The sequence below is a fragment of the Geotrypetes seraphini genome, chromosome 12 (genome assembly GCF_902459505.1).
Source record: "Geotrypetes seraphini chromosome 12, aGeoSer1.1, whole genome shotgun sequence".
NCBI lineage: Eukaryota > Metazoa > Chordata > Amphibia > Gymnophiona > Dermophiidae > Geotrypetes > Geotrypetes seraphini.
Genome location: NC_047095.1, coordinates 39,063,111 through 39,090,869, shown reverse-complemented (window position 1 = coordinate 39,090,869; position 27,759 = coordinate 39,063,111). Strand labels below are relative to the sequence as shown.

The 27,759-nt window shown below is 42.7% G+C and overlaps 1 protein-coding gene across 3 annotated transcripts in view; it reads left to right on the top strand.

Moving 5' to 3' along the window:
* ST6GALNAC3 (ST6 N-acetylgalactosaminide alpha-2,6-sialyltransferase 3) overlaps positions 1 to 27,759 on the top strand; it is a 475,429-nt gene that overhangs the window by 68,218 nt on the left and 379,452 nt on the right. The gene's annotated exons all lie outside the window — the stretch shown is intronic.

Genomic DNA, 27,759 nt, shown 5'->3' with positions numbered 1-27,759 from the left:
CGCTTGCTCACCCGCTTGCCAGCTCGCTGGCTGCCTGCTCCTCTCCTTGCTGCACACGCCCCTTGCCTTCCCTGTACTTTTTGACGCTCTCTCTGACATCACTTCCGCGACCTGCGCCTAGGAAGCGACGCCAAAGGGCAAGCCGATACCGATGTGGGTGCTGGAGAAGTTTAAAGGTATGGGGAAAGGTAAGGGGGGTGGGGGTGGAGAAGAGGGTGGGGGAGGGGCGCCACCGCCCCAGGTGTCGCTCACTGTTACAATGCCACTGCTTAGATCAGCCCCATGTATCTCGTTTAACTGTTCAGACAACTTGCCTTGAGTTTAACCAACTTGTTGGATACATAGTAACGTAGTAGATGACGGGAGATAAAGATCCGAATGGTCCATCCAGTCTGCCCAACCTGATTCAGTTAAAATTTTTTAATTTTTTTCTTCTTAGCTATTTCTGGGCAAGAATCCAAAGCTCTACCTGGTACTGTGCTTGGGTTCCAACTGCCGAAATCTCCGTTAAAACCTACTCCAGCCCATCTAAACCCTCCCAGCCGTTGAAGCCCTCTACAGCCCATCCTCCCACAAACGGCCATATACAGACACAGACCGTGCAAGTCTGCCCAGGGAATAAGGGGTGATATACATTATACATGACTATTTTCGTTCCCAACTCCCAAGGGATGCATTACAAAAGATTCCTGGACGGGATCCTGTCCTTCCAAGCAGGCATTTGGAACAATACTCTAAGCAACCTTCTCCTGAATTCGCCATCATACCACTCTTTCAGCAAAAACATGAAAACCCACTTATTCGACAAGTTTGTCTGATCTTCCAACCTCACCGTCCAGACTAATTCACCCTCTGCATCTCGCTGCTCTATGGCCCACCCCCTCCCACACTAAGCCAACACCGTAATTTCCCTTTGCTCATGTACTCCCTATTTCCCACACTTGTATTGATACCTGTACCCACTGTATTCACATTGTACCTCTTCTTTATTGTTCACCGGCTTGAACTGAAAAGGTTCAAGCCGGTTTGTCGGCCCGGGCCTGTTGGGGGGGGGGGTGAAAGCGCCACGAAGGTAAGGGGCAGGGAGGGAGAAAGGGAGGAAAGGTGGGGTGGAGAGGAAAAGATGCTGAAGGGAAATGGGTAAAACAGGGGGGACAAGGACGCTGAAAGCACATGGGGAAGACAGGGGGAGAAGGATGCTGAAAGCACATGGGGAAGACAGAAGGGGAAGGACGCTGAAGGAAAATGGGGAAGAGAGAGGGGGGAGAAGGACGCTGAAGGGAAATGGGGAAGACAGAGGGGGGAGAAGGACGCTGAAGGGAAATGGAGAAGACAGAGGGGGGAGAAGGACGCTGAAGGGAAATGGGGAAGACAGAGGAGGGAGAAGGACGCTGAAGGGAAATGGAGAAGACAGAGGGAGGGAAAGGACGCTGAAAGCACATGGGGAAGACAGAGGGGGGAGAAGGACGCTGAAAGCACATGGGGACAACAGAGGGGGAGAAGACGCTGAAGAGAAATGGGGAACAGAGAGTGGGGAGAAGATGCTGGAAGGGAAGAAGACAGAGATGCCAGACTATAGGAGGGAAGAAGATGGGTGCCTGACCAATTTGGAAGGGGAGAAAGGGAGAGGCACAGTAACAGAGCAAATGGAAGACGCAGAGAGAGAAGAGAGAGAGAAGAGAGACAGTGGATGGAAGGAATTGAATGAGAAGATGAGGAAAGCAGAAACCAGACAACAAAGGTAGAAAAAAAAATTATATTTCTTTTTCTTTTTGCTTCAGGATAAAGTAGTATATTAGTTGTGTTGATAAAAATTTATAAACAAAGCCCTGCCAGCTGAACATCTCTTTCTCCAGTTCAGCAGCCAGAACTTTGATTTATAAGGAAGGAATAAGCTAAATATTTCAGTACTGAGGCTTGTATGGACGGTGACAGGGAGGTGAAGGGAATGGCGGTGACAGAGCGGTGAAGGGGACAGAGTTTTTCCCCGTGTCATTCTCTAGTGCAGTGGTTCCCAACCCTGTCCTGGAGGAACACCAGGCCAATTGGGTTTTCAGGCTAGCCCTAATGAATATGCATGAAGCAAATTTGCATGCCTATCACTTCCATCATATGCAAATCTCTCTCATGCATATTCATTAGGGCTAGCCTGAAAACCCGATTGGCCTGGTGTTCCTCCAGGACAGGGTTGGGAATCACTGCTCTAGTGCTCACGTCAAAAGCTTCCCTCTGACTCAGCTTCCTGTTTCCGCTTTTGACTGAGCACCGCATTGCCGATCTGAAGTTCTGTTGATGCCGGGAGTAGAAGGAGGCCCGTTGCTGATCTTAAGTGTCATCACGGGGGGGGGGGGGGTGGCGTTGCCGATCTTGTTGCCAAAATCGGAAAGGTGAGGAAGGCAGAAAGATGGGCATGTGGTGGATGGAGAGATTGAGAGAAGGGGGCAGATGATGGAAGTGGGGAGAAAGGGGAGAGAGAAGAGGGCAGATGATGGAAGTGGAGAGAAGGGGTAGATGATGGAAGTGAGGAGAGAGAAGAGGGCAGATGATGGAAGTGGGGAGAAGGGAGATCAAATGCTGAATGGAAGTGGAGAAAGGGAACATATACTGGATGGAAGGAGGGATAAAGAAAAAGGACATATGCTAGATGGGGGAAGAAGATAGAGTTAGTGAGATAGTGGAGGGGTGAAGGAAAGGGATGGCATGCTGTGGGTAGACATAGTGAAAAGAGGGAAACTGAGGACTGCATAGTAAGAAAGAATTTAATTTAGACGGAGGCAGAAAATAAAGAAGGAAGACCAGAGAAGGGAAGAGAGAGAGAGATGCCAGAGAATGGGGAAGAAGACAGAGATATCAGATCTGAGCGGAGGAAATGAGAAGAGAGAGATGCTAAAAACCACAGGGGGGAGGGAAAAAGAGGTGAAAGGAGAAAGATGCCAGACCATGAGAGAACAGAGGGAAGATGAAGGGGGGGACTAGAGGAGAGATGGCAGGGGGAGACAGACAGTTTCTGGAAGGGGCAGACAGTGGATGGAACGGGCAGATGCTGGACTGAAGAGACAGGGCAGACGCTGGAAGCAAAAGAGTGAAAAGAAGATAAAAGCAGAAACCAGAGACAACAAAAGGTAGAAAAAAAATAATTTTATTTCTATTTTGTCATTAGAATATATCAGATTTGAAATATATATCCTGCTAGAGACATAACTGGGGTCTGCCAAGCCCAGGAATTGCTTCTTTAGCTTCTAGCTGGCTTAGGGCTCTCTCGGACCAGGGGGCAGTTGCCCTAGTTGCACTCCCCTAACACTATTCCTGTCATATGTGACTTCAGTATTCTGTTAGCATGATATTTCTGTGTAGCATTCTATAATAATTTGGCTTGTTCAGTTTTCTTGATAGTACAGGGGATATATGTGAAGGGGAGGGGAGACAGGAGTTTTGTTGGTCCTTGCTCTGTATATTTATATTTATATTTATAAAATGACAAATTGTGCAGAATATTGTTTCTTTTTATACTTTAATAAAATATGTTCAATATAAAATCACAACTGAGACTTGTGCGGATGGGATCAGATGGTTTGCGGGGACTGAGCTTGTAGAGATGGGGTGGAAATGTGTTTTTAAAATTTCAGTCTTAGTAGTTTGCCGGTCCACAAAATAATTGTTTTATTTCTGCCAGTCCACGAGTGTAAAAAGGTTGAAAAACACTGCTCTAGAGCAGAGTCGGCAGCTGCGCTGAGGTGCAGGAAGGTCCCCTGATGATTCGTCTGCTGGCTTTGCTCCGGAAGAAGTAAGTTATATCGGAGGGGGTGGACCCGGCAGACGCAGTCATCACGGGTCCTTGCCGCAACTCCCTGCATCTGCCGGGTCAACCCCCTCCGACGTAACTTACTTCTTCAGGAGCAAAGCCTAGAGTTATTGCGGGACCTTTCAGCATGTGGCTGCCGACTCTGCTTCAGAGCTAGTACGTCGGAGTGGGGTGGACCGGGAGCCGGCAGCTACAGTCATCACAAGAAAGGAGCAGGACTGCTGGAATGAAAGAGTGGTGCAGGGAGAGAAAGGGGGCAGGGTGGTATGGAAGGGTAGTGCTGATGGAATTGATGTACAGGGATAGGGAAGAGAGACATAAGGGGGAAGGATACTGGATGGAATTGGATCGGAGGGTAAGAAAGGGGGCAGATGCTGATGAAGAGGGGTGGATGGAGAGAGAAAGGGCAGACACTGGATGGTAGTGTGGCGGGTAGAGGAGGAACCTATGCTGGATGGAAGTGCAGATGGGAGAGATAAGGGAGCAAATGCAGGAAGGAAATGGGAGGAGAAAAAGAGGGGAGCAGACAATGGAAGTGGACAGAGAGAGGAGAAGGTACTAGATGGAAGGGGTAGAGAAAGAGGGCACATGATGGAAGGAGGTGATAAATAAAAGGAGGGCACATGATGGGGGGAAAAGGATTGAGTTAGGGAAATACTGGAGGGAGTGAGGGGAAGAGGTGGCGAGCTGTAGGTAGACAGTAAAAAAGGAAATTGATGAGAGGGTAGTAAGAACGTAATCTAGATAGATGTAGAAAATAAATTGAAAAGGAAAATGAGGGAAGAAAGGGATTGCAGAAGAGAGGTGTGGGAGAGGGAAGGAGAGGAGAGAGATGCCAGACCAATGGGGGTGAAAGGAGAGATGGAAGGGGGAGGCATACAGTTTCTGGAAGGGGCATAGAAGGAGAGAAGATGCCATATAGGGGCAGAGAGATGGCAGACAGTGGATGGAAAGAAGAGAGTAACAAGAAGATGAGGAAAGCAAAAACCAGAGAAGACAAAGGTAGAACAAAAATTTTCTATTTATTTATTGCTTTAGGAGACATGTCACCATTTACACTTTTCATTGTTGCTTTGTATGCAGAGTCCAGCTTTTTACTGGTTCAATTTAACCTTTGTCTATGTATTTCTATTTTATCCCCCTTTTACAAAACTGTGGAGCGTTTTTTAGCACCAGCCATGGTGGTAGCAGCTCTGATGCTCAGAATTCTATGAGCATCAGATCTGTTACCACCGTGGCTAAAATCCACACTACAGTTTTGTAAAAGGGGGAGGGGTTAGTTTGTGATGACATATTCCATACTAGGCGAAGGTGTTTTCTGTGTTCTGTGTGTTTGAAAGGCATGGTTTTCTGTTAGGATTGATCTGTACTAGTCTGGCTTTTTTAGTTTTACAATGGGTGTAATGCTGTAGCTCACTGCACTATGTAAGATGCTGCCTTTTCCTAGGTACTCATGTGTGACATGTGACTTGTTACTAAAAATCATGTTTTTCATACAGATGGGGTGGGGGGTTGCCAAAAAATGATGAGCCCCAGGTGTCACAAATGCTAGGTACGCCACTGCAGCAGTGCTTAGGGAAAACAATGTAAAGGTCTTTTTTTTTAAATCAATGAGGTGGAGAGCTATGTGCTGTCAGTTCCTTAGCTAGAGACCCTCTCCACCTCAGGTCTACTCTTCCTTTATTCTTTGGGATCGATGAAGAGATTCACCCAAGACGGTAGACAGCAAGTACCGCTCAACATAAATCTTAGAATTTTGTTAACAGCATTAAAATAGTAGAATGAGCAAATATAAATATAAATATGACTCCAAATCAGCAGATTGAAATTTAATAATAAGACTACCATGAAACAGTTTCAAATATATACTTATTTAACAGCACTGAAATTCAAATAGCAGAGGTACAGTACAACACAATGTCAGCATAATACTTATGAAACACCTAATGAGCACACCTTAAAACATTCAAATAGCACGGATATGGCATTGATGCTTTTCTACAGTACAGCTTTATCCTATAGCTAAGGGACCAAGTCCAGATCTTATATCGGGACAAGATGGGTGGTACAGAGTTCATTGGGAAAAACAGATCTATTTATTTAAAATATTTATTTTCCACCTAAAACTTAAGCGGCTTACAGTGAAATATCCACAGTCGTCAACAGACATTTACAAAATTAAAAAAAAAAAATCACCTTTAATTGATCCAATGCACAAGTTTTCCTAAATACAAGAAGTCCAGGACAAAAAGATATGTCTTTAGTAACTTCTTAAAACCGAGCATATTCTCACGGAAGTGCAAGTTTCCAGGAATACCATTCCAAAAATTGGACCAGCTACTGAGAAAGAAGATTTAGGTCAACTCCCATAATAATAATAGCTTAATTTACACCCCCTCAACTTCCGGTTGCATCAGAGACGACCTTTACGGCAGCCATATGCAACTACAACACTGCGGCTTCTGTAAGAAGACAGTTTAGACCGCCGGCCACAGGGCAGGGAGGTTTGTCGGACTGGACCGGGCCTGGGGATGTGTGAAAGCGCCACGAAGGTAAGGGGTGGTGAAAGCTCCATTAAGGAGGGAGAGAGAGCGATAGGGACCGGGCCGGCTGTGCACCCCCCCTAAGGCTGCACTCGGGGCGGACCGCCCCCCCCCCCCTTGGTACGCCACTGCACTGCTGCTTTGTTATCCTGGGTTTCGTCATTTTACCAGGCTGTGTTTTGTACTGTTGGAGCCTTAGTTAATTTTTTCAAGTGCCTCCCTGGTGACTAAGCGTCTGTGCCAAATCATTTTCCAAGTTGTCTTTCTGCAGCGTTCATGCTAAGAACAGGAGAGAACTGTGCTTTCAAAATGCCCTTTTTCTAGACTTGCCAACGGCATGCCCAAAGCTATTCAGAAAGGCGCCGTTCTTTAGCTTCCATGGTTCTGTTCAGAATATCTTTACAGAATAACGTGCAACACTGCAGCCAAAACAGAAGCATATGATAGCATTTAAGAAGCAGAGCATATGGGATCATTAGCTTTACTTTGGGGCATCTAGCACATGCAGCATTGTAGCATGCGCTATTCCACGCTTTAAAGCCCTAACGCAGCTTAGGGCTCCTTTTACTAAGGGCTCCTTTTAGTAAGCTGCGTTAGGGCTTTAACACGCAGAATAGCGTGTGCTAGACGCTAACGCCAGCATTGAGCTGGCATTAGTTCTAGCCGCATAGTGCGGGGTTAACGCGCGCTAATCTGCGTGCGCTAAAAACGCAAGCGCACCTTAGTAAAAGGAGCCCTAAGCAGCGTTAGGGCTGTAATGTGCAGAATAGCGCACGCTACAATGCCGCATGCGCTAGACGCTAACGCCAGCATTGAGCTGGCGTTAGTTCTAGCTGTATAGCACAGGGTTAGTGCGCGATAATCTGCGTGTGCTAAAAACGCTAGCGCACCTTAGTAAAAGGAGCCCTTAGATCCCCGTACATAGGGGTGATTTTACCAATTGTATCACATCCCTCATACTTGTCACTCTTCCAAGCTCTAATTTTTAGTAGGGAGCCATTCCATCACCTTTACCATTTCTATTGCCCTTCTCCATACATTTCTAGTTCTGCCATGTCCTTTTTTGAGAGAGATGATTCAGTTCTATAAATAGTGCCCAGATTTGGGCGCTGATAAAAATGAGCGCTAAGTGCAATTCTATAAACAGATGCCCTTTATAGAATAGCATTTGGGGCCTGGATCTTTGCCTAGTTTTGGGCACAAGTAGGTTGCCAGATTTTCCAATCGGAAAATCCAGCCCCCCAGGTCCACCCTGTCCCGTCCATCCCCTCCGTGTAACACCCTAATCTCGCCCCCATTCCTGTCCTAGCTCCGCCCCCGCTGCCTGCTCTTGTCAGGCAGGGAGGATGTCCGCATGTGCAGATGTCATGCAGTGACCTCGAGCGCATGTGCGTGTGCGCGTGATGTCATCGCATTGCATCCGTCCATGCGCGGACTTCCTCCCTGCCGACGCGATGTAAGGAGGCTTTTCAAAATCCAGACAAGGTCCAGACCCCCAGACATGTCCTCAAAAGGAGCATATATCTCGGGAAATCTGGACGCCTGGTAACCCTAGGCACAAGGATTTACACTAAGTAAAACCTGGTATAAATTCTCATGCCTAATTTACGTGCAGATCTCTCTTATTCTATAAAAATGCACATACATACCAGGAATGCCCCTGATCCATCCATGTCCCTCCCATGGCCATGCATAAAATTTACGTGCAGATCCTGGTGTCTAATAATGTGTGCACAAATTTCAATGAATGCTAATTTGCACCAATAATTGGTTATTAGCACCCAATTATTGGAACTACCGTAATTGGCTCCGGATGGGTCCCAAAGTGACGGGCTGATTCAAAAACTGGTTGAGTGGAAGGCGACAGAGGGCAGTGGTCAGTGGAGATCACTCTGAGGAAAGGGAGGTTACCAGTGGTGTGCCTGAAGGTTCTGTTCTTGGGCCTACTCTTTTTAACATTTTTATAAGCAATATTGCTGAAGGGTTGTCAGGTAAGATTTGCCTATTTGCGGATGACACAAAAATCTGCAGTAGAGTAGACACTCCGCATGGTGTGAATAGCATGAAGAAAGATCTAGCAAAGCTTGAAGAATGGTCTGAAATTTGGCAGCTAAAATTTAATGCTAAAAAATGCAAGGCCATGCATTTGGGATTCAAAAACCTGAAGGAATGGTACAGTTTTAGGGGGTGAAGACCTTATGTGCACGACGGAAGAGCCCAAAGCCCAAATGATGAAGTTACGACTGTCTTATTTTGGTCACATCATTAGAAGAGAGCGATCACTGGAGAAGGACATCATGTTTGGGAAGATCGAAGGAATCAGAAGAGGTCAACCTGCAATCATATAGCTGGCCAAATTGAAAACAACCATTGGGATGACACTGGAGGACCTTACTGGACTAGCACAAAACTGATTTCTTTTTAGATCTGTAATTCATCAAGTCGCTAAGATTCGAACACAAGTCGATGGCATCTAACACACACATATCTGATCAGGTTTTCAGGATGTTCATAATAATATGATGATATATTTTCATGCACTGCTTCTGTTATATGCTGTTGCCTGTGTATTCATTGTGGTTTAAGAAAGGATTGGACAATTTCCTGCTGGAAAAGGGGATAGAAGGGTATAGATAGAGGTTTACTGCACAGGTCCTGGACCTGTTGGGCCGCCGCGTGAGCGAACTGCTGGGCGCGATGGACCTCAGGTCTGACCCATTCCATACTAGGCGAAGGTGTTTTCTGTGTTCTGTGTGTTTGAAAGACATGGTTTTCTGTTAGGATTGATCTGTACTAGTCTGGCTTGTTTAGTTTTACAATGGGTGTAATGCTGTTGTACTGCTCACTGCACTATGTAAGATGCTGCCTTTTCCTAGGTACTCGTGTGTGACATGTGGCTTGTTACTAAAAATCATGTTTTTCATACAGATGGGGTGGGGGGTTGCCAAAAAATGATGAGCCCCAGGTGTCACAAATGCTAGGTACGCCACTGCAGCAGTGCTTATGTTCTTATGGATATCTCGAAAACGTGATTGGTTCAGGATTTCTTGTTTAGGTTTGGGAACCTCTCCCTTATAGCCTTAGGAGTACCTTTATTAACAAGAGGGTCACAGTTTATTTAGCTCATTTGTTTGTTAAGGTGTCTGAAATGACATCACACATTGAATGAAACGAAAAGATCCCAGCTGTTAGAAAGCAATTTCCGACCCAGGGCCAAACCTGCCTGCTGCTTGGAAGTAGGGGTAAATTGCAAAAGGAACAACTTAATTGCAAAAATAATGACTCTGAGTGACACTTTTCAGTTTATAAAAGGTAATATTTTACTCTTTGCTTTGCATATTTTGCAAGTGCTTCACAGTGTGCAAATTATATAGCTTTCTTCAAGTTTTTGTTTATTTAGGGAACACATTCGGAAATGTGAGTCATCATCTGCTGTCTTAAAAAAGAGGCCAAGACTAATGTTCTGTGAAGGAAAAATGAACTCGTCTCCTCAATCATCAAATATGTATTTAGGAACCACATTTGCAGATATGAATAGAACTTTTCATTTAAGCAAATTCTGTTCCAGAATGTTCACAAAAGCTTTATAGATGAGAACCAAATATTGGATGTTTATCAAAGGCAAAGTGGCACTTGGAAACACTCACATGTTTCTATGGGATAGCTGAAACTTGGAACCTTAAAATGATGAGCATTTACTGAATTGTTATAGTTCTTCTATTGTCTTATCTTGTATACTTTCTCTGTAGTGGAGAGATGGGCAAGTTATTAGACATCTGGGCTAAGAGTAACAAGCTTTCATTTGAAAAGAAGCTCTGGAATGAGAGGGCATAGGATGAAGTTAAGAAGTGATAGGCTCAGGAGTAATCCTTTATAGAATAGCATGGAAGAACATAAGAATAGCCTTACTGGGTCAGACCAATGGTCCATCAAGTCCAGTAGCCTGTTCTCACAGTGGCCAATCTAGGTCCCTAGTAGAGAATGACACGGTGACAAAATTCATCACCTTTCCCGTCCCCGCGGATAACCGCGGGAAACCATCTTCATGTCATTCTTTAAGGAGAGAGGGAAGAATCAGAGTATGAATGGCCACAACCACTGACCCGCAAGCTTTGCTTTGAAGAATGCTGGTGTAGAAGGACCGAGGTTGAAATAGACACTACAGAATGACAGTCTCTGGTATCCAGAGCAGATATTGTGATGTCATAATGCCTCATTCCACCAGTGCCTAAGAGCCAATCACATCAGTGATGTCACAATGGCTTCATTATCCTTGGCTCACATAAGAATCAGAGTATGAATGGCCTCAACCACTGACCCGCAAGCTTTGCTGTGAAGAATGCTGGTGTAGAAGGACCGAGGTTGAAATAGACACTAGAAAATGACGGGATTATTTCCCGCGGTTATCCATGGGGACGGGAATGGTGATGAATTTTGTCACCGTGTCATTCTCTAGTCCCTATTACTAGGCCAAAACCAAAATAGTAGCAACATTCCATGCTACCAATTCAAGGCAAGCAGTGGCTTCCCCCATGTCTTTCTCAATAACAGACTATGGACTTTTCCTCCAGGAAGCTATCCAAACCTTTCTTAAAATCAGCTACGCTATCCGCTTTTACCACAGCCTCTGGCAATGCGTTCCAGAGCTTAACTATTCTATTTTTAGGTGTTTATAAATTTAAGTACCATATTCTCTCTAATAATTGCCAGGGTTATTATTAGAAACACTGGCTTGCTGAAGTGTAGGGTGGGCTATTAAATAAACATTAAATAAAAATTAAACATTTCTCTCCTAAAGAACTTCTTGTGATGACCATTTCTCTCCTCCCCATGATGACCATTTCTCTCCTCTGGCTCTCCTCCCTATGATGACCATTTTTTTCCATCATTCATGATGACCATTTCTGCCCCCCATCCTGCCCCCTGCAGTAACTTGCATTGCTGTTTGCATCCCCCACCCCTGGCGATGACTGGATTTCTCTTCTTACCTTGTCTTGAGGTTATAGTTCTGAGTTGGTACAGGGCCTTGAGCATCTGTACGTTTACCCCCTAATTCTATAAAAAGTGGCAAAAATGTGTATACAATTCTGCTCATATACCCATGCCTAAATTAAAGGTGGCTGAAATGGCTAAGTGGCTGCTTTAGGCCGTGGAATGCCAAAGTAGGAATGGCCAACGCTGGAAGTTGCGATAGGCAGGCTAAAGCGGCTACCTAGCTGCGATTTAGGCCAAGATAGGCGGCTGAAATGTAGGCCTGGAAAACTCTGGCCTACATTTTATCTGCCTATCTTTGCCGCTAGACTGCAGCAGCCGATCACAGCAGAGGAATTCTCCCCCTCCCCATCCCCCTCGAATGATTGACAGGCAATCCGACTTGGGCGCTGGTTACAGAATTGTGGATTTGGGGAGTCCCTGCCGCTCAGCTGATGGGGGAGGAGGGGGAATTTCCCTGCCACGATTGGCAGCTGTGGTCTAGCATTACAGATAAGCACCTAAAATGTAGGCCAGGGTTTTCCAGGCCTATCTTGACTGAATAGGTGCGATTCTGTTACTGGCACCTTTGAATGACTGACAGGCAATCGGCAGCCGCTTTTAAGATGGCTGCCGACTTGGGCGCCGGTTATACAATCCGGCCTGTAATGTAATTGAATAACAAGCTAATTAGTGCTGATAATTGGTATTTTAACAAGCAATTATTGGCATTAATTAGAATCAATTAAGGGTTATGTGTGTAATTTTAGTCATGGGGTCCATGCCTAAATTTTTCCTGTGAGCCAGCAAAGGTGGTGTGGTAAAGATGAATCCGGGCGTTCCTCTAATTTCGCACGTAATTACAGAACTATGGCCTCCGCGCCTAAATTTGGACATGTGCACCACAATTTTGTTGGTGTCATGCCTAAATTTAGTCGTGGTTCTTGGCATAAGTGCTATTCTATAAACCGTGCCTAATTTTAAGCAGGGTTTATAGAATAGCACTTTTCTCAGCGCTGATTTTGTGAGCACCTTATATAGAATTTGGTCCTTAATGGCAAAATCATGCATTATTTTACCATAATATGCATTACTACATTTTCCGCAGATTAGAGGAGTACGGTATAAACGACAGCTCAACTCCTCCTGTGCTTACTCTGCCATTACAATTTGGAATAATCTACCTGTTTACATTAAGGGCTCCTTTTACTAAGCTGCATTAGCGTTTTTAGCGCACGCAGCATTTTAGCGTGCGCTAAACCCGCGCTACGTGGCTAGAACTAACGCCAGCTCAATGCTGGCGATAGCATCTAGCGCAGGGATCTCAAAGTCCCTCCTTGAGGGCGGCAATCCAGTCGGGTTTTCAGGATTTCCCCAATGACTATGCATTGAAAGCAGTGCATGCACATAGATCTCATGCATATTCATTGGGGAAATCCTGAAAACCCGACTGGATTGTGGCCCTCAAGGAGGGACTTTGAGACCCCTGATCTAGCGTGTGTGGCAATTTAGCGCACGCTATTCTGTGCGTTAATGCCCTAACGCGGCTTAGTAAAAGGAGCCCTAAGACTGATATCAATTATTTAAGGTTTTGTAAAAATTTGAAAAGAACATAACATAAGAACATAAGAAATGCCTCCACCGAATCAGACCTTTGGTCCATCCAGTCCGGTGACCCGCACATGCGGAGGCCAATCCAGGTGTTCCCTGTTTACATCCTAGGTGTTCCCTGATGAAGACCCTATTTTCCCGTATCCCTCAACATTTTTATATGACTTGTTGTAATATTCATGTTATGATGATGTTTTAATTATTGATTGATTTTGTATTTTCCTGTCGATTTTATGGCCTCTCTGAAAGTAAATCACCTTGAACCTTCATTATAATGCAAATCGAATATTAGCTTATTGTTAGCTTTGCAGTCAATTAAGCTGCATGAAAGAGGATTTTTACTATAGTTTAGTAACTAACCACCTTAATGTCCTTTTGAAAACATAAAAATTTGCAGGTAAAATAAACCAAAAAAGGTTTTCCCGAGAAGGCTTATTTGTTAACAATTACTGCACCTCTTTCTGACACTCATCTTGAAAGGTGCAGGGGCTTAAAGGATGGTGGAAGAAGAATCTAGAAATAAGTCTTCGTGCATGGGCCTTTTCTTCTTTCTGAGTGTGTGGTTGCTATTTTTGGCTTTGATCGCCTTTTAAAAAAAGAAAACAGGAATTATAGGATGTGCTGGGGGGAAAAAATGGAACAAAAATGACTTATTGTAATTGTGTTTAAGAGAATTCTTTTAGTAAATACTGTGTTCTAATTCCAGAAATAGGCAAGTTTTCGTTTCTTGTCCTTTAGAGTAACCATTTCAGTGCCAGGTTAGTAAAGACTACAATGAATCTTTTCATGTGAATTCGTTAGGGATTCACAGACAGCATTTTTTTTTGTTGACCACCGTTTCATGAACAAATTCATCCAAAGTGGTTTCCAATACAATGAATAGTAATCAGGTTAGGGCTAATGCAATGAGAAATTCTATCATTCTGTATTGTATGTCCGGGAAAACCTGCCATGTCCTCTTTATAGAGAACTATCTGGATGCGTTCTCTGGATTTTCAAAACCCGGATATGGCCAGGCTTTACTAAATTATAAATCACATTGAACTCATTCTGGGGCACATTGGCGATCCATGAATACTAATGTAATGTAATCTCAGGTTAGCATGCAAATTGGTGCACATAAATTTGTGCACCATTTATAGAATCTGGGGGTATGCTGCTTACCTTCGCCCTTACACTGTAGTACTTAACTGTTTTCCTGTCGCGCACGTGTGCAAGTATATATTATCTATATTTCTCTATATCAGTGTATCGCAAACTGTGTACCGTGGTGAGATTCCGGGTGTGCCATGAGAGATAGGTCATGTGTGCGACTGTCGCCGCTGGCGCCGATACTTCTCCTCCTCTCTGCCCCCGGCGTTCTGAAATTTTAGGGTTACCAAATGGAGGGGTTTCCAAAACTGGGCAGTTTGTCCAGGTTTTGGAAAGCCCCCGAGCTCAGGGCCATGTCTGTAGGGCCTCTGAGCATGCGGGGACGTTGATGTGATGATGTCGAGCACATGCATGTGACCTCAAGGGTCAACGTCCGTGCATGCTCAGAGGCCCTCTAGACACGGCCCCGACTTTCGTGTGCCATGGCTAAAAAATGTTTGCGAGACGCTGCTCTATATTAATGTCATTGAGATATGGGACACAAAAATAGAACCCAAAAATGTATAGGGAGGAAAAATATATAACTGCTGCAAAACCTCCCCAACCCCAAGAAAACCAACTGACAAGGGGGAGAGACAAGAAGAAACCTCAGTCTAAGTTAATCAGCAAATTACACATAGTGTGAAACAGGAGAACCCTCAGTAACACAGCCACCCACTAAGGGAAAGGCTGTCACCGGCTGACACTCAGAAAGAGTGTAAACTGTGAAACATCCCCGGGTTCTTCCTGTAAGTGAGAATAAATCAAGTGCACCCCCAAAAAGTGCTACGTGTGAAAAAAGATTCTAGAAATCAAAAAAACACACTATGAGGTTAAGAAGTTCTTGTCTCTACTCCTTGCCAGGGGGGCCAAACAAGGAAGGAAAGTGTCCAAATCTGTCCAAATCAGAACCAAGCCAGTCAATAAGTGGAAGTACTTAGCTTCTTTAAACTGTAGAACAGCCAGCCGATGTGTGACATCATCCGTCCAACGGGACTCCGTTTCGGGGGTGCACACCCCCTTCCTCAGGAACAACTGGACTGTAATGAGACTGGTGATTCCTCCGGCGTGGCTTGGAAAGTAAGGCTTGGTTCTGATTTGGACAGATTTGGACACTTTCCTTCCTTGTTTGGCCCCCCTGGCAAGGAGTAGAGACAAGAACTTCTTAACCTCATAGTGTGTTTTTTTGATTTCTAGAATCTTTTTTCACACGTAGCACTTTTTGGGGGTGCACTTGATTTATTCTCACTTACAGGAAGAACCCGGGGATGTTTCACAGTTTACACTCTTTCTGAGTGTCAGCCGGTGACAGCCTTTCCCTTAGTGGGTGGCTGTGTTACTGAGGGTTCTCCTGTTTCACACTATGTGTAATTTGCTGATTAACTTAGACTGAGGTTTCTTCTTGTCTCTCCCCCTTGTCAGTTGGTTTTCTTGGGGTTGGGGAGGTTTTGCAGCAATTGAGATATGGGAGCACATTCATAGCATTAGCTCTGAATATCTGGATATTATTACGACCACTACAGCCAGTGTTTAAAAAAATTTTGATTTTAGTGGCTGAATATTGACCTATGATTATTTTGCAACTACACATCCCCTTGTCTGCATAATCCCCGTTCAACCTATTCGCAGCGGAATCCACCAGGAATTTTAGCCATTGTCGATTTAAATACAGTATTGAAATATGGAATGCACGGAACAATTAGTAACTAGGTGAGGAAACGGCAATAAAAAAAATAAATTCTAAGAATGATGAATATAAATCTTATACTGCGCAACATCAAAGATTTATTTCATTTTACAGTAAGGCACAACAATGCATCGGAAAGTAATATCTAACTTCTCAGATGTAAAAAATGTGCTTTGTTATCAATTAAGGGCAGCAAGAGGGCAAATCACAGGCACATTAAAAAAGTTACAGCTTCATAAATCACATCTTGTTAGCAGTAAATTATTAACAGCACCAGTAGTTATTTAACAAATTGCAGCCTTGATCAAGTGTGAACTGGGACTCGGAACAGCGAGCCTGGATTTTTCTAGACTTAAAATCTGCAGCAAAGCTTTTATTGCAAGAGATGCCATAGATTTTCCAGGCAACCAGCAATGCCTGCTACGTCTCTTGCTGAAATATGATTAAAATTTGAATGAACACCTTTTTTATTGCTCTTTCTTCTGATATATTTTTTTTTTAATATTAACTAAATTTATAAACACAACATAGATTTGCCTCATGCACAGAGTACCCATACAAATGTGCAAGACAGAAAATAAATTGTGCAGGCATCTTGCAGATGCAACCTCCACTGCAAATTTATTTAAACCAAAATGCATTTAAATCGCAAGTCAGAAAGCTTCGGCAGTGATGGAATTGGAAGTGTAAAATGAATATCTGCCGGCTTTATTTTTCCATTCAAAGCATTCTCCTTTTATGAAGGGTTCACTATAAATATTTATGCTTTATTGTGTGTTGGTGAAGCCTCTATTTGTACTGTTTTATTTTAACTGCATTAAAATAATTGTGGCATAAAGTAAGAGCTATAGTTATGTTCAAATGTAAGAATTCAAGTAGTAACTTCAGCTCTCCCAAAAGCTCTGGCTAGGCAAGTCTGGTAATGGTATGAAGACCATGTGCTCTGACACATCCTGCAGTATCTTCAAAGCAGAAACAGTTCTCACGGTGCCATTTCATGTGGTGTCGGGTCAAAAGCGCGCCAGGACAAAGGCGCGCGCAGACAATTGAGCGCAGCGTGGAGGCGCGCGCCGCAGAAAATTACTGTTTTTAGGGCTCCGACGGGGGTGTGGGGGTGTGGGGGGGAACCCCCCCACTTTACTTAATAGAGATCGCGCCGCGTTATGGGGGGTTTGGGGGGTTGTAACCCCCCACATTTTACTGAAAACTTCACTTTTTCCCTGTTTTTAGGCATAAAGTTAAGTTTACAGTAAAATGTGGAGGGTTACAACCCCCCAAACCCCCCACAAAGCCGGCGCGATCTCTATTAAGTAAACTGGGAGGGCTCCCCAACAAAACCTCCCGTCGGAGCCCCTAAAAACTGTAATTTTCTGCGGCGCGCGCCTCCGTCTTGCGCTCAGTTGTCGGCGTGCGCCTTTGTCTTTCGCAGGGTTGTCTATGAACCATTTCATGTGGCCGACCAGCCAATTTTTTTTTAATTTTTTTGCAATATTTACAGGTAGCTGGTATGTTTGTCTTATCCATTGCTACATTGAAATATTCCCAAATGGCATTTTTTTATGGCTGGGGGGCTCAATAGGTTTTCTCACAAATACCGCACAAAAACTATTTATACATGACTATAACCATATATTTATTGTAATGGAAGGAAAACCTCAGGTCCCTGTTTGCCGCTCGCTATTTCAACTTAGCTTGCAAACCAGAATGGGACTAACATCATCGGTAATAACCTCCCCCTACTGTTTCTACTTATAGCTTAAGTTTTTCTTCTTCTTTTTTTTTCTTTATAAATCTTTATTCATTTTAAAGTTAAAAATAAGTGCAACATATTATACAGACATTTTACACTTTAACAGCACTTAAATTCCATCAACTTATATTTCATGACAAATATATATATCATCCTCCCTTCTACATATCCAACAATTGTACTCAAATTAAAAGTATTTCCCCACCCTGGACGTCTATTTTCAAAGGGCTCCTTACAGAATCTTGTCAATGGCTCCCAAACATCCTTAAATTTCCTATAATGTCCCTGCTGTATGGCAATCGTATGTTCCATTTAAAAAATGTGGCATAAAGATTCCCCACCAGAAATTATAATTTAACCGATCCCAGTTTTTACAGTTCTTCAAAATGAGTTGTATGGCAACTCCAGTCATAATAAAGAGAAGTTTATTATTATGGGGCTTTTATTATTATTACTTGGGCTTTTAGCTCTCATTATGTGCCAAATAGCACGATATCGTACGTCAATGCCACTGGATTTTCCAATATTTTATTTACTTGACCCCAAACAGATCTAATGAATTTCCACCTATATAGGGAATATTTTATTATTATATGCTACAATTTATTTGTTCACTTCTTATGAGTATTTATTTATTTATTCAGGTATTTATGAAATATTTTAGTCTTTAGGGGTTGATTAATTTTAAGTTTTTTTTAAATTTTTAAATTCATCAAAATGATTGTATACTTAGCTTTCAGATCTCATGCCGGATTGTTGCCCTTATTGTAACTATAGTGCTTTTTTAGTCAGCTGTCCGTTGCCGACGAAGGCTGCCCGCATTTTGCTTTGCTGCGTCAGGGCTCTGGACAGAACAAGCTAACTAAAAACAAAACAGAGAGCAGATCATTATACCTGTGTTGCATGAAGGCTATTAAAATGCTATTTTCATTTTAAAAAATTACTTACTTTAACTCGGCAGTACTTTTTCAGAGTACTCTTCTGGAGTCTGTCATAGGGGAAAACACCCTCCAGGGATTCAAGACAAAGTTAGACAAGTTCCTGCTGAACCCGAGTGTACTTAGGTAGTCTCAGTTAGGGCGCTGGTGTTTGGACTGCTTGGCACGATGGACCACTGTTCTGACCCAGCAGCGGCAATCTTATGTTCTTATGTTTTCCCTGCTCATTGCTTAATGGCCGCTGGCAATGTCTGCCTCAGTTTGAACTGGAAATCCTCCCAACTTTATTGATTCAAACATGTACTAACTTAGACACTTTCTATCAACCTTTACACCAAACTTGACTATATAAAATTTTAATTTATTTTTATTTTATGTAATGTGTTTTTTATTTTAATTTTAACGATTTTAAATAATTTTTTATTAATGAAAGTTTTTTCAAAAACATGGTGAGAATTTTATTGACCTTAGCTTATGCTCTTCTGTAAAAATGGCAATAGATTTTATCTATGAATTTATAGAAGAGTATAAGTTAAGGTCAATAAAATTCTCACCATGTTTAAAAAAAACTATAAAAAAATTTTCTTAAAAAAAACTTTCATTAATAGTAATAATAATAACAACTTTATTTTTGTATACCGCAATACCACAAAACAGTTCAGAGTGGTTTACAGGAGAAGAGAAAGAAAGAAAGGGGGCACAGAAAGAAAGAAAGGGGAGAGGCAGGGAGAGAGGAAGACAAAGTTGGACTCATGGAGGGACAGAGAGAGATGTTGGTTGGGGAATGGAATGAGGTCTGGAGGAGACGAAACATGCAGGAGGCAGAAAGAAAGAAATAAATATTGGATTTACAGTCAGAAGAAGGAAGTACAACCAGAGACTCATGAAATCACCAGACAGCAAAGGTAGGAAACATGATTTTATTTTAAATTTAGTGATCAAACTCTGGGAACTTAATTATAAGATGACTATGCGGTTACACGTTTCTCCCCGATAGCAAATAGCGCTGCAGCTGGACGCACGCTGCCCTAAGTGTCGTGTTCTTGGTGCCACCTTGGGACACATTTTTTTTATTTGTTCCCGAATCCATGCTTTCTGGGGGAGAGTCTTGGATCATATCTCCACACTGTGGCATGCCCGCTGTAAAGCTTCCCCTCATCTTTTGGTTTTTCAATGCCGGGTGTTAGCCCCTGTCCCAAAGGGCTTGCGTTGTTTTTTGCATAAGGCCATTTTGTTGGGGAAAAAAGTTATTCTAATGCAATGGCTGCAATCATCGGCCCCATCTCTGCAACATTGGCGGGCGGGTATGATCCAGCTGCTACAGATGGAACGCCAGATGATTCCGAACATGGAGTCCCGGGCTGGACAGCAATTGCAGGACAGAGCCCCTTTTTGGAATATTCTGACCCCTGCAGCGTGTAGCTATTTACTTAATTTGTAATCCTGCTTACTTTTGTTTGTGTTTGCTTTCTGGTCATCTCATCCATTGCCCTTGTCTACTTTACAGTGCTATTGGAAACCTAATTCTTTTATAGTGCACACCTGACTACTGGGGGGGGGAGGGGGGGATGGGAGAATTTTTTTTAAGGTAAAACAATTTTTTATTGATTTTCAAATAAAGCACAAATTCACATACCGGACAAAGCCCCAAACAAGAGCAAAGTCCATACATCTTAGAGCAATAACCAAGAATAAACAGCATGCAACCCCACCCCACCCCACCTTCCACCCCCTCCCAGACCATGGCAAATCCACCGTGTTAAATAGACTAAAGAACAGCCATTGATAGGACCATAGCCCCCTAAAAACAGAAAACATAGTGAGGCACTGCTGTCGCCAAACCAGTAAGAAAAGGAAAACCAATAGCTCAAAAACCCATATTACTTCCCCCCCACCCCCAAGGAAATTTTTTTTTTTTTTTTAAACAGTATTTCTTTTTATCCCAGGACAAGCAGGCAGCATATTCTCTACATGTGGGTCATCCACGGAGCCCCGTCGCGGACAGCGTTTCAAGCAAACTTGATTGAAGATCTCAAGTTTGCTAGCATTGCACACGCATGCGTGCCTTCCTGTTCCACTAGAGGGCGTATACCCTCTTCGTGGTCTTCAGTTCTTAGTTTTCTGCAGAGCCAGAAAGCCCTTTCTCTCTTCTCTGCGTTCTCTAAATGCCTTTCTAGCACCGCGGTTTCTTTATTTTCTTCGGGAGTCGCTGTGCAGTTTGTTGTTTCTCTTTTTTCCACGTTCGTGCTAATTTTTTGTTTTGCTTCGGCAACCGGGGGCTCCTGGTTCGCTGTGGCCTCTTGGCTTCGCGTGGCTGCGGCCATCTTTTTGACTTATGTCCCGGCCTCTCACCGGGTTTAAAAAGTGTTCCCAGTGCGGTCGGGTTATTTCAATCACAGATCTGCACCTGTCCTCGCTGTGCCACCCTCCAACCTCAGGCTCTTCGGCGCCGTAGGGCCCGTATTGAGGAGCTCTTTGCCATGGAGACCGCTCCTGCTTCGACCCCGGCCTCGGCCTTGATCTCGGTCTCGACGTCGGCCTCAAAGACCTCGGCACCAGGCAGGTCTCCCTCGACCTCGAAGGCCTCGGCAGCTTCGGCCTCGAAGACAAATCCGGGTAAGTCCCCTCTTCAATCTTCAGGTTCAGTTCAGCTACCAAAGAAGCCTTCCTCGGAGTCTCTGGCGATCCAGGCGGTGAGTGAGTTCCGCAGGCCTCGACGAGACCACACTCAAAATCCTCCAAGTGTGCTTCCACCATACGGGAATACTCTTCCTCGAGATCGCCCCCGGTGGAATGCACTGCTGCACCTACTCAACCTTCTATGGTCACGGTGCCGATGTTTGAGGAGGTGTTGAAGGCGATCATTTCCTCGGAGCTTTCCTCGGCATTGGCTCACCTTGCGCCGGCCTTGACCTCGTGCGCTGTTGACCAGCCTGAGCGCCCTGTCGAGGTTCCTCAGGAGCGGGTGCGCCGGTCTCGGCAGTTATCCTCGTTGGATTCCTCGCCTCTTCCCTCGAGGCACGCCTCTCCCTCGGATCGACCTCGATCGAGGCATCCATCGAGGCGTTTTGCGAAGCATTCCCAGGCATCCTCCTCGAGGCGGGGTAGATCCCCAGGTCCTTGCACTACCGGGTCCATTCAAGCTTCGGACCTTACCTTGTCCAATCCTAGGCTGCTGCGCTCTCCTATTCGCGAGGCGCCGACCTCGGAGGATCCAGCCTCCTTCTCGTGGGGCTTGTCCTCGGGACGGGGTTCCCCGTGGAGAGGTTACGGAGCCTCGAGGGCCCGGACCCCGGGATCCTCCCCCCGGGGTACCTCCAAATGCAGGTTTTCGTCGACTCCCCCCCTGCTTTTTTAGCAGGGTTTCTTCGGCGTCCCGGAAGGTGGATTCCGATGTCCCATCGCAGTATTCCAGGGAGGCTTCCCCCTCCTTTTCTGCTGCCTTGTGGTCTTGCTCGACCATCCCGCAGGGTGCCAATTTTTTTTTTTTTTCCCATTATTTTTTATTTTCTTATTTTTCATAAAGTGTACATAATAATAAATTACAATTGATAAATGCATATTATCACTTTTATATCTAATACATTATATATCTGAATTTGATTTTCCCCCTCACCCTCCCCCCTCCCTTTCATTACTTTAATATAATATTTTAATTTTCAAATTTTTATAAAAAGTATACAACATATTAGAATACAATTGATAAATATTCAATAACTTTTTTATATCTAATATAATATAATCAAAACAATTTTTGTCCCATTTCCCTCCCCTCACCCTTTTATTACCTTTTATTCATACGTTACATTTTGTATAATATATTATAACATACTTTATATAAATTAATTTTCCTTACCCCCCCTTTATGTGTGTCATAAAAAAAAAAAAAAAAATCCTTAAAAGAAGAAAAGAAGAAGAAAACATCATATTATTTATTCATTACAGTATTTTGTCAATGGCCCCCATATTTTTATAAATTTATTATATGTCCCCTTTTGTATTGCTATTGTTCTTTCCATTTTAAAAATATGACATATTGTATTCCACCAAAATGTGTAATTTAGGTTGTTGTAATTTTTCCAATTATTAGTTATATGTTGAATGGCAACCCCTGTCATAATTAATAAAAGCTTATTATTTTCTGGTGAAATTTGACTTTTTTTTCTCATCATTGTTCCAAATAAAATTGTATCATATGATATTGCAATATGATTTTCCATTAATTTATTAATTTGTGGCCAAATTGAATTCCAAAAAATTTTAATATAAGGACAATGATATAATAAATGATCTAATGTCCCTGGTTCTAGATTACAGTGCCAGCATCTATTAGACTTAGAACTGTCTAATTTTTGCAAACGAGTAGGGGTCCAAAAAGCTCTATGTAATAAAAAGAACCATGTTTGTCTCATAGACGCTGACACTGTACATCCCATTCTCCAAGACCAAATTAGTGGCCATTGAGATGCATTAATTTGATGTCCAATCTCAATGCTCCAAATGTCTCTTAGACCATTTTTTGGTTTTTTATTTAGATATCCAGATATTAATTTATACCACAATGCGGCTTGATGTCCTAGGAAGTCTGCTTTAAAGCATAAGAACTTTAAACTATATTGATTGTTTAATGATTTCCATTCAGGGAACCCAACCTGAATGGCCTGCTTCAATTGCAACCATTTAAAACTTTGTGTTTTATTAAGACCAAATCTATGTTGCAATTGTGAAAAATCCAGCAGTTTACCTTCTGAAATAACATCGTCTATAGATCTAATGCCTGCAATAATCCAGTTCTTCCAAAGGATTTGAGCTCCGCCAATTTTGATCTTGGAGTTTATCCATATGGATTGATTAGTTGATTTGTATATTGGGATGGGTGTTAATTTATCAATAAATCTCAATGTTTTCCAAGTATCCATTATTATTTTATTTTCTTTGTATCTTTTAGGTATATTAATACTTGGTAGATGAACTAAATTTAGGGGAAACATAAGGCGCCATTCCAAATATAACCAATCTGGTGCATTATCTATAAGTTCTGGGAGGATCCAATACATACCCTGACGTAGAATATAGGCTTGATGGTACCTATAGAAATTTGGAAAATTTACCCCTCCCTCCTTAATTGATTTTTGTAAGGTTACTAAAGCTATTCTAGGTGTCTTACCAAGCCAAAGAAATTTTGTTAAAATTCTATTAAGCTTTTTATAAAAGGACCCCTGAAAATAAATAGGTATCATACTCATTTGGTAGCAAACTACAGGCAACATCATCATTTTAATAGTTTGAACTCTTCCCCACCAAGAAATATGTAATGGGTTCCATTGCTCACATAACTCCGTTACTTTTTTTAATACATATTTTTCATTTTCTTTTACAGTATCTTCAATTGTTTTTTTAACTTGAATGCCTAGATATTTAAATCCTTCTTCTTTCCATATGAATGGAAAAGTATCAAATAATCCTTTTACACAGTAAACATTCAAGGGTATAATTTCAGATTTATTCCAATTAATTTTATAACCTGAAAATTTGCCAAACTTATCAATTAATTCCAATAAAGAAGATAAGGTAGACTCTGGGTTTCTCAAATAAAGCAAAATATCATCCGCATAAGCCGAAATTTTATATTCCATATCTGAATATGGAATACCTTGTATCTCCCTCGTTTGCTGTATTGCTAACAATAAGGGTTCTAATACAACATCAAATAACAAAGGAGATAAAGGACAGCCTTGTCTAACTCCCCTTTGCAATTGAAAACCATCCGATATCATATTATTAATATTTAATCTTGCAATCGGGAAGCTATACAATGTTTTTACCATTTGTATAAATCCAGAACCTATACCAAACCATTCTAAAGCCTGATACATAAAATTCCATTCTACCCTATCAAATGCTTTCTCGGCATCTAATGAAACTGTAAAAGCCGGTTCATCCATTTTTTTTGATAAGTTTAGCATGTGAAATAATAATCTAGAGTTATTGGAGGAATGTCTTTTAGCAACGAAACCCGTTTGATGCATATCTATAATATGTGGGAGAGCTTTGGCTAATCTCAAAGCCAAAATTTTCGCCAAAAGTTTATTATCAACATTTATCAAAGATATAGGCCTGTAGTTTGAAACCAAAGTAGGATCTTTATTTGGCTTAGGCAAAACAATTATTATTGATTCAGCCATAGTACCTTTTATATTACCTTTTATAAGTTGTGTCTGATATAATTTTAATAAATGTGGGGAAAGGATATTTTGAAATGTTTTATAAAATTCTACTGTGTAACCATCACCACCTGGAGCGGATCCAACTCTAAGAGATCTCAATGCTGTTTCTAATTCTTTTAATGATATAGGTTCGTCTAAACTTCGTTTTATATGATCAGGAATTTTGGGTCCATTAATTAAATCTAAAAATTTTTTTCCATCTTTTTGTTTCTCCAAATAAGGTTCGGAAGAATACAGATCCTTATAAAAATTTAAAAATTGTTTTAATATTATATTTGTTTGATTTGTTATTATACCATTATCATCTTTTATTCCATTAATATTAGTTCTCCTTTTTTTTGCCTTAAGATAATTTGCCAATAATTTTCCCGCCTTATTAGAATTTCCATAATACACTGTTTGCTTGGAAAACAAATCTTTTCTTATCATTTTTGAAGTTAATTCATTATATTTACCTTTTGTTTTCAAAAGAGCTTGTAAAACTTCATATTCCCATTTACTTATCAATTTAGCTTCTAATATTTTTATTTCTTTTTCTAATTCTATATATTGTTTTTTGATCTGTTTCCTAATAAAAGCTGAATATGATATAATATTACCCCTCATAGTTGCTTTAAATGCATCCCATACATTCTCTATAGATGTATCTTCCACTAAATTTGTTTGAAAAAATTCATTAATTTGTGTTTTAAAATTTTCCAAAAATTTGTCATCCACAAGCAATGCATTATCAAATCTCCAAAGAGGTCTATTATTTTCTAATTGATCTAATTGTAATTCTATCCATATTCCCGCATGATCCGAAATGATAATAGGATCAATGGAGGCTTTAATCACCTGTTGCACTTTATTTGTTGAAACAAAAATATAATCTATTCTTGAAAATGATTTATGAACCTGTGAACAAAATGAATATTCCTGATCATTAAAATGAAGAATACGCCATATATCCTTCAAATCGCATGATCGAACTAAATTATCTAGACCTAAAGATTTAATATTTTTACCTGGTTTTTTATCCAATAATGGATCCATTACAGCATTAAAATCTCCAGCCACCACTAAATTAGAGGCAGCCAGTGGTAATAACATATTTTGTATCTTTTTGAAAAATTCTGATTGATTCGAATTAGGGGCATATATATTAAATAACGTCAGGGTATCATTTCCCATACCTATATCGATATGTATCCATCTTCCATGTGGATCTGAACTTTTTACCTTTATATTGGCCATACATTTTTTATTTATAAGAATTGCAACCCCTGCTTTTTTACCCACTGCTGGAGCAAAAAAACATTCCTTTATCCATCCACCTGATAATTTCTGTGATTCCTTCATATTAAGATGGGTCAATTTGAGAGCAAGCCTTTTTCCTTCACCCGTTTTGTTCTGGATATGGGGAAGGCATTGCACTTGGACCTCCAGTCGGATTCCAGGTATACTAAGGAGTATTTGGAGGAGTTGGAGCTTCCCTATTCTCCCTGGGAATCCCTGCGGCTTCCATTGAACCGGGTGTTGCAATAGACTTTCTTTCACAACTTGGAGACCCCGTATGCTATTCCTGCCATTCCATCTAAAATGGAATCTCGATACCGTACGGTGTCCTGTAAGGGTTTTGAGAAGGCTTAGCTTTCCCACCAGTCTTTGGTGGTGGAGTCTACCCTTAAGAAGTCTCACCCGTCCAAGGTGTATGCGGCTGTCCTGCCGGACAGAGAGGGACGGACTATGGACAAATTCGGGAGGCGCCTTTATCAGAACTCTATGATGGCGAACAGAGTCCTGAATTACAGCTTTACCTTTACATCCTATCTCAAGTGGTGTGTTAAGGCTCTTCCCTCTTTCGAGGCAGATTTGCCTGCTGAGCGCCGTGCGGATTTTTGCCGGCTTGTGGATATTCTGGCGCAGCTGCGGCTGTACATGTTCCAGGCCTCCTATGATGTGTTTGAATTGTCGTCTATGGTCTCGGCCTTTGCGGTCGCCATGCGGCGCCTAGCGTGGCTCCGCATCGTTGATATGGATCCTAACCTGCAGGACCGGTTGGCCAACCTTCTCTGCCTCGGGAATGAGTTGTTCGATGATTCCATCGAGGCCGCCACTAAGCGTCTCTCGGAACATGACCGCTCCTTTGCTTCTTTGGTCCGACTTAAGGTGAAGCCCGCTTCGCCCAAGTCCTACTGCCTTCCTCCGCGGCAGTATCCGCAAAAGTCTATGCCTGTCTTTTCTCGCTCTCCTCCTCGAAGGCCGCAACAGCAGCGGGCCCCTCTTATACCTCCTACTCCTACGGCGACCAAACCCTCGCCATCCTTTTAACTCGCCGGGCGGGCGGAGGTTGGTTTCCCCCCACCCTGGCAGTTTCCCCTCTGCCTATAGGGGGACGTCTGCGCGCCTTTGCGCATTGTTGGGAGGAGATTACTTCGGACTCTTGGGTCCTCTCCGTCATTCAAGGAGGTTACTCCCTCAACTTCCGTACTCTTCCACCAGACAGGCCTCCGAGAGAGTTGCTTACGGAAGGAGATCAGCTGCCTCTACTGCTTCGGGACTCATGCCCTTCTTTGTCTGCGGGCGGTGGAACGGATTCCCCCTTGTCAACAGGACTCGGTAGTGTATTCCAGGTACTTCCTGGTCCCCAAAAAGATTGGGGACCTTCGTCCTATCCTGGATCTCCGACAGTTGAACAAGTTCTTGGTTCGGGAGAAGTTTCGCATGCTTTTGCTTCCCATCTTGTATCCTTTGATGGACGAGGGGGACTGGTTGTGTTCCCTGGATCTGAAGGAAGCCTACACTCACGTTCTGATCCATCTGGCTTCCCGAAGGTTTCTTCGCTTTCGGGTGGGGAACCTTCACTTACAGTATCGGGTCCTCCTGTTCGGGCTCGCTTCCTCCCCACGAGTCTTTACGAAGTGCCTTGTGGTGGTGGCGGCTGCCCTTCGGTCGCGAGGCCTTCAGGTTTTCCCATACCTCGACGACTGGCTTATCAAGGTCCCGTCGAGGGAGGAGGTTATTTCAGCGACCCGTCAGACTATTATTTTCCTCCAGAGTCTGGGGTTCGAGATCAACTTCCCCAAGTCCCAGTTGTGCCCCTCTCGGTCCCTGCAG